Source organism: Phasianus colchicus, chromosome 25 (assembly GCF_987193195.1).
Source record: "Phasianus colchicus chromosome 25, bPhaCol1.hap1.1, whole genome shotgun sequence".
In the NCBI taxonomy this organism is placed as follows: Eukaryota; Metazoa; Chordata; class Aves; order Galliformes; family Phasianidae; genus Phasianus; species Phasianus colchicus.
Window position 1 is genome coordinate 646310 of NC_143460.1, and position 8299 is coordinate 654608.

The 8299-nt window shown below is 47.9% G+C and overlaps 1 long non-coding RNA gene across 1 annotated transcript; it reads left to right on the plus strand.

Moving 5' to 3' along the window:
* Positions 1 to 3224: 3224 nt before the first annotated feature.
* LOC149915012 (uncharacterized) lies at positions 3225 to 8299 on the plus strand. Its single transcript, XR_016459932.1, has 2 exons — positions 3225 to 4046; positions 7316 to 8299. It is a non-coding gene; the product is annotated as an uncharacterized LOC149915012 (long non-coding RNA).

An 8299-nucleotide genomic window follows, 5' to 3' on the forward strand; every position in this document is an offset into this window, starting at 1 on the left:
GTGCTACAATGGTTGTTTAAATGAGAAAACCCTGTGGAGTCTGCTGGATGCGGTGTGCCATTGGTTGCAAATGGCCAGCCCAGCACTTCCCACATGAGGATATGAACCTCAAAAACATCCACACAGGCATGGCCACCGAGTTTAGGGCACCGTGGTCCTTAAAGACCAGGTTCTTCATCTGCCACCCTACACAGAGCGTATCCCCAGAATTGGGTGGTGAGGTGCTTTGGGTTAGGCGAGGGATGAGGTTCTGAAGTGAATGCCGTCACCTCTGCTCTCGGAGCATCAGCCCACAGCATGGAGTGCTGGAGGGCATGAAGGATGTGGTTAGTGGGCAGGGTGGTGATGGACTGATGGTTGGACGAGATGATTTTAGAGGTCTTTTCCAACCTTAATGATTCTATGGCATCCCCTCCAGGTGCAGCTCCATGGACAGAGGTGCTCAGGAGCGCACCTCATACCTCCCAGAAAGGTGGGCGCTCAGTGGAACCCAGCGAGGACAAGTCCAGTAATAAGAATCCCTGAGATGTGGTCAGCTAGGGCATCAGACCCATGGACCATCTACTGGATTTTCCAAATCTCCCACCAGGCCTCCTTGTCAAAGCCTCAGAGATTTGTTATTCAGGAGAAGCCCTGCTGTAGCCTCCTAAAGAGATGATTCGTGGTTCATGGCAGGCAGTCAAACTGATTGTCTGAAACACTTGCTCACAAGTCTGCCAAAATTCCCAGTTTATGGTAAGATCTTCCCACGGTACTGTGTCAGGAGTGTATCACGTCACCCTTAGCTGGAAGAATAACTTGAAGGGAATTTAAGTAGAGATGTGATGCTGTAGTCCGAAGAGTGGTAAATGTGCTACCAGTGTTTGTACTCCTCATACCGTCAATGGCTTTTGGAGTCCTCAGTTGGTCCCCTCTGATATAAAACTATGCATTATGCTCAGGCAAGAAACACCTTAAAGGCAAAGCCTTTCCGCCCCGCCCGGTGCCGCTCCCCGCTGCCCTCCCACCGCTGCTGGCAGGTGGCAGGAAGCGTGTGCTCCTCTGCACGAGGCACGAAGGGCTCCTACCTCGGGTGCGGAGCAGGCTGCTCCCACCTCTGGTGCAGGCAACCGGGCTCCTGGGAGTCGCTCCTGGGAGAGCAGGGGATGCCGAGTGCCCGCAGCCCGGAGCTGGCCGCAGGACGGCCTTGCTGCACCTCCTGCCGCCGCGGTGCTGCCCGGATGGCTTCCAGCCAGGCTCTGGCCGCTTCGGCACAGCCTCAGGTGCCGGGCAGCAATTCCCACAGCGAGCACGCCCCGAGCCGGCTGCCAGGCCGTGGGCAGTTTCACAGCTCGTTCTCGTGGCACATCTGCACCCGTGGGAGAGAGGGGAGGATGGGGGCTGTGTTTTGTCACACTAATGAAGCGTCGCTCTCTGCTCCGTCCCTTTGCTTCCTTTGCTGGGGACATTCGCACATCCTTGCGGTCGCACATCCCCACGTTGCTGTCCTGGCGCTCCTTTAACTCCTCTCACCCGTGAGCAGGTCCCAGAAGAGGCAATCTCTGGCTGCCCTGCTCTCGAGGCCAGCATCTCCCTGCAGCTGGCTCACTTCCTCGCTGAGCGCTGCCCATGGCACTCATGGCACGTTTCTCCTCACTGAGCGAGTGACTTCTATTGCTAACAACTTCCTATCCTGCTTTCTCAATTCGGTCTTCTCTGCAAGGCATGAGCATGGTTAAGCTCTCTGTGTACGAGGGCCAGCTCTGCTGTTCACTTATGTAGATCTACTGACTTTAAGGTCACCCAAAAGGAACCGCCCTCGGGGTAACCGGGGGTTTGTGTCCGGAGAAGACTGCTTCCTTTTCTATTGCATTTTCTCTGGGGCAAAAGTGGCTCCAAGTTTCACTTGGCAATGTTTAAACTCTACGCATCTTTCTGCAGGGGATGTTCCTCTGAACTTTGCCGTGATCACAGCCGCACCTCTTTCCTTTGTGCTGATAACCCAGCTGCACGCATGACCAAAATTATTTCCTCCGCTCACATCAAAGTCTTCTAGAAAGCAATGGTTTTGTAACAAAAGGGCCAGTATCCCTATGGCAGAGGAGGTCAACACATCCTCTTCTGACTCTGCTCTTGGGAAGAAAAAAAAAAAAAGAAAAAGAAAAATAAAAAGAAAACAAACAAGGAAGCTAACAAAGAAGCCCACCCTAGTCTAGTCTGGGACATGGTTCACCAGATTCTTCCAAGTGTTCTCACTTCTGTCTCACTCAAGGCTAAACAGAACTTCCATATGTGTGGAAGAACACAGATCATGGCCTGAACAGGATGACTTGTGGAAAATCAAACTCCATAAGCACAAAGTGGTTATAAAGCAGGTATATTTTGAGTTACAGCACTGCACACACACGCTGGGTACTGAGGGAGTAGCCTCTCCTAACATGCACACCGTAAAAGGACAGTTTAAGGATATTTATAGAGACCAGTTACACATATGCAAGAATAGGAGAGGATATTACGATTGATTCTAAGGAAGGAGGCGTAGATTATTCTGATATTACCCTTAGTATAGGAGGAGATATTCACTGGTTCCAAGAAGTTATAATATTCTCCACCCCAACTGCTGAGTTACTGTGGCTTGCAGCTCTTATTCCTTGCTGTAGTGGCACAGCAAGGAACCAGTAAGTGAGCACGAGTGCCTGGAGCGGTGTGAGAGATGCGTTCCTCGGCTCACCTCCCCCTTCTCCAGGCTGCTGCTAGGAAGGGTGAGTCAACCCCCCTCTGACGTCCCCCCCGAAGCGTCTGCGTGTGGGAATGTAAGAAAAAACTGCACGGAGCAGCAGCTGCGGAGCAAGATAAGCGGCATGAGAACCAAGGACACCAGAAGAAGAAGAAAGAACATCTCACGGCTCTGATTGGCTAAGCACCTGTGTGAACGGTTGAGGAGTGTTTTGCAGAATGCTCTGTTAACATGTATAAATAGAGTAGTGCTTAACAATAAAGCAGACTAATAGCCTTTAACCACATTGGTGTGCTGTTATGTCTCTAGCGCGTCCTGAGAGTCCAGAGACTTCCCCACATTTGGCGCCCGAACAGGGACCCTTCGTGGGACGATTCGGGGAAGTGGACAACGGCAGGACGGTCGCGACAGAGGTTGGCACCGTGTTGCGGTAGCTGGGTTAGGCGCCGACGTAAGTGCTGCGGCTAGCTGGAGTGGGGTCACGACCCGCCCTCTGTATCCACGATGGAGTGGGAAGCTGCGGAGAAACTGCCGTTAAATATTCTAAGAGAGGGGAGCAGTCATCTCCTAAAGGCATGGCCGAGACCCTGGTGCATAGGGCTCGGAAGAAGGGACATTTGTCAGAAGTGGCGCTGATATTCAGCGTCGACAAATGGTGTGATATTGGGGACTGCATGTGGGAATCAGTCATTAATGGTGGAAAGGAAGAAAAACTATTGCGGCCCCTTGACCCCTTGTGGAGGTCTGTTATTAACTCTTTGAAAGCTATGCAAGCCAAGCGACAGGCAGCCGCTGCAGCTATGCAGGCACTGGCTGGTACAACAACTAATTTGGCTTCAGAGTTTGACGTGCCTGTTCGGGGTATCACACACCCTGTGTGTTCCTCGGCGGGTCAAATAAAAGCATTGGTAGGGGCTGCAGCTCCTGATCTTTCAAATGACACTGCTACTGAGTCATCTGCAGTAGTGCAGCAGGAAAAAAGGACTATATCTGACATCACCCCTGATGGACACTGCCAGGAGCAGCCTCCTGCCGAATCAGAGAGCGTCGGTGAGGGTGAGGGATTAGAAAAACTGGATTGCAAGGTTAAAATATTAACAAAGCGATTATGTAATCTGGAAATCTGTATGTGGCAAAAAAAAGATACGGGGCCTGACGGAGGCTCTCAACTAGTGCCTTCTACGGGTCCTGACCTACCGACAGTGCCTTTTGCTCCACCGACTCATCCGGCAGCGCCGCCCGACTGAACTACGGAGAGCTCGTTTCGCGCGCGCCCGCACCGTTCTGCGGGACAGGGGCTGAGCGGTCGGGATCTGTGCGGAGTTCACTGGTGAGGGAGCAGCCGGTAAATCTTGCAGCGTTACAGTTAGTTGACGTTTCAGAATCAGCCTGTAGTTACCTTAGCATTGGTTACTTTTCTCAAATGGTAAAGCAAAAATGTTCCTGAATTTCCGAAAACTGGATTCTCTTTCTATGGAGAGTTTTGGGGCAGGGTTGGCGCAAAGCTCCGGGAGGTTTTTGTTACTATGACAGCACGGCTGCTAAACTTTTATCTGTTTGGAACCAAATAATGGAAGGGCTTAAACAAATTCGACAAGGAAGAATTTCTTCCGTCTATTCCCCATCGCCCTCCCTCCCACCCCCGTCGCTACCCCTCGGTGCAGAAAGCAGCCCTGGTCCGCATTCCGCATTCGGTCCGCAGCTCCGACCCCACCCCTGACCGCGGGGAAAAGAAATCGCGACTCCCTCCCTTCCCTCACCCCCCCACCCCCCATCGCTGCTGCCCTCGGCTCCGTCCCTGGCGCTCATCCCGCTCCCACCCTCCGCCCCACCCCCGTTGCTCGGGGTGACGCTGCTTTCCTCTACCCCGCCTACGTCCCCTCACGCTGCGTCTCTGCAGCCTGCATGTAACTTAGAGCCAATAACGGACCTGCTTATATTTCTAAAGGCATTCGAACTTCCCTCCAAGAATAGGGTGTTAGATATATTACAGGCATTCCTCATTCTCCCACTGGACAAGCTATCATTCATCATACTCATCTAACATTGAAATCCATTCTTAATAAACAAAAAAGGGGGAATATGGGAGACACACCACAAGAAAGACTGTAAGTGTTTTGCTTTCTCTGTGCCATCTGTCAATAAAGTGGAGCCAGCCTCTCGGTATCAATGGGTTGTACTGCCTCAAGGCATGAAGAATTCTCCAATTATGTGTCAGATATTCGTAGCCACACCTTGCAACCTATTTGTAAAGCAAACCCTCATATGATTATTTATTATTACATGGATGGCATACTGTGCTGTTCAGGAACAGCCTTTTGATAATAGCTGGGAAATGCAATTAATCTCCCATCTCTCTCAATTTGGCCTTACAGTGGCACCGGGGAAAGTGAAACGCACCTTTCCTATGTTAAATTTGGGTTGGAAATTATCAGATACTATGATATGCCCTCAGACTGTAGAATTGAAAATTGACATTTCCACACTCACTGACTTACAAACTCTTTTAGGTCGCTTACAATGGCTACGGCCAACGGTTGGCATTTCCAATGTTCAATTAGAACTGTTGTTGTCAAGAGGGAGATGTGCTAATGATGCTATCCTATTGATGCCTGAGGCTAAGCAGGCTCTAATTCAGATTACCGCCCAGATTCAATCAGCAGCTAGCTACTGTCAGTCCTTACATCACAACATCTCCCTTGTCTTGTATGTCCAGGAGAAGCATGCTGTCACAGTCATTTGTCAATGAAAACAAAAACAAACAAACAAACAAAAAAAACCCACACTTCTCCTCAAAACAGGCCTACTAAACAATCTTCTGCTTCTCCTTCTGTGTTTTTGTTTTTTTTTTTGCTGAAATGGCTGTTTCCCCCTGCTCAGCCTCGGTCGTCCTTGATGACTCGTATCAATATAGTAGCTGAACTGATTCATGTGGGCAGAGAGAGAGTTCTCTGCATAGCGGGGCAAGAACCTGACGATATTAGTTTACCTTTTACCTTGCTGTGGGCAGAGTGGGCGTACTGTCACTCCCTCTCCTTACAGTTTGCTTCAGAAGGGTACCCTGGTCATTTTCATTTAGAACGCCCTGATCAGCGAGTAGCGTTGTTTCTGGAAAAAAACTGACTGGATTGGAATACCTCGGTATTCGAAATGATTGGTGGATGGTCGCACAGTATATACTGACACTGGACGCTGGAGCCACAAAGCTGTCTGTGTGTGGTGGGACAATAGCTGGAAGCATCAGTTTGTGCCAATGGAGCTGCAAGACAGTTTACAAACTATGGAACTAAAAGCAGTTTTATGGGCCTTTACTGCGTGCCAAATGAACCTCTAAATGTTGTAACTGATTCCCTCTACGCGGCTGGCATATGTCAAAGAATTGAGGATGCCCACATTAGAGACAACAAGAATGTGTGCCTTATCTCTCTGTTTTTACGTCTTAAACACACATTACGGCGAAGAAAGGAACCATATTGTGTCATCCACATTCGCAGTCACCTAAACACTGTTGGTTTAGGGCAGGGTAATGCTGTTTGCTGATAAATTGGTTGTTGTAACTCCTGTTAATCTGTTCGATGCTGCTCGTATCTCTCATGAGATGTTTCATCAAAATGCCCGTGGTTTACATAGACAGTTTAATATTGGTGTGAATGATGCAAGGTTGATAGTTCAGACATGTCCACAGTGCAGTTACCATAACAGTGGCCTTGGGCTGGGGACTAATCCCCGAGGATTGAAAGCATTGGAAGTGTGGCAAACGGATGTCACCCATATTGCAGAGTTTTGGTTGATTGCGATGTGTTCATGTTGCTATCGACACTTACTCTGGATTTATATGGGTTTCTCCCTTAGCGGGTGAATCTGCTAGATACGTCATTAAACATTGGATTGCATGTCTTGCTATCTTGGGACTTCCAAAACAAATTAAAATGGATAATGGGCCAACCTAAAAGTTGCAGTCAGTACCGTCCTTTTTGCAAAAGTGGGGAGTTCAACATAAGTTCGGGATCCCACATGCTCCTCCAGGTCAGGCTATTATAGAGCGCACACATGCTACACTAAAAACACAACTAAACCGAATGAGCGATACACGTGATGTGCCAGATCGCCTCATGAGCGTTCTTTTCTCCCTTAACTTCCCTTTTGTACGAGGAGGCTCATATAGCTCATACATGCTATAACCGTGCATCATTCAGGCACTAGTATGAGAATGCTATCTGAGACTGCAAAAGTATCTTACAAAGATCCATTGACTGGAGATTGGAAGGGCCCAAGTACTACCATACTTGTAGAAAGAGGTTATTTTTGCCTTTTCACAGATGATGGCCCTATTTGGATTCCTGCTCGCAGTGTTTGCCCTTGGTGCAGAAGCACTACCTGAACCGCACCAAATCAACTCGTGGCAAAATATGTGGGTCACCTGGACTAAATCAACAGGCTGGACCAACTTCTGCTTAATACTTGCTTCTGCCACTGATCCCTTCCAAACTTGTTTTATAGGGATGTTGTTTCTCAATGATTCTGACTTTTCTGCTTACTCCACAGGTAGTTGCAATGTACTGGATACTCCAGGTGATTGTTCTTTTTTAAACTTCTTAGGAGTCTCAATACCACAATACCCTGGGACTCACAGGAGTTAAATCTTCTTGGAACTCAAAAGGTCGGTAACACATCTAAGGGATGGAAGAAAACATGTTTTATGTTTGGAAATACCAGGAAATGTTTTTGGGGGTCCATGTTACATTGGTAAATTCACTATATTTTCTCTCACTTTCCAGGACATGCGTGATATCCACTCTAAACATAGCGCACGGGTAGCATTTAGCTGTCCTTATACCAGGAGCTGTTGCTAGGAATAGGCGTTATAACCATTAGTATAGTTATCCGTATTGTAAAATGCTTACTTAACAAACTGTCCACTACTGTCTTGCTTGCGCAAAAGGAAGAAGGGGGAATGGTTGTGCGTACTGCCATTGCAGCTCACGGAACCCACAAAAAGAACGGTGTCAGGATGTGAAACGATGAGAAAGACTGAAACCAGGCTTGAAACGACCATGAACTCATAGTGATTGGGATTGTGTGCTTCTTATTATTATTTGGTTTTGCTTTGTAACTTGTTGTATTTCAAACAGCAGAGTAGTAACCGTTGTTGTGTGGTTTTTATTTTTTTTTAATTTTTTTTTAGTAATAGATTGAATGTGAATTAACAGGATTTAATGTTACTAATGCTGAAATCTATGGAGATAGCTATTTTAATGTATTAGTAGTGCTAAGACAAAACCTGGAAAGGAATCCCAAGCAAAGGGATGACCTTATATTATAGAATGATTAACTCTCTTTCATCCCACTATTCGGGAATTTAAAATATGATCATGAAGCACCTGAGACAAAGGCACACGCTAAGAGAGTTAACCTTGATAGTTTATTCTGCAAGCAGATGTTCCATTTGGCCTCTGTATCACGCACTGGCCATGCGGATGCAGTGTACAAATGGAAAATACTCTTTGGACCCTGAGAAGAACAAAAGAAAGAGAGAATCTGTGGTGGGTGAGAGAGGAAAAGTGCACCTTGAAGCAGGGGACG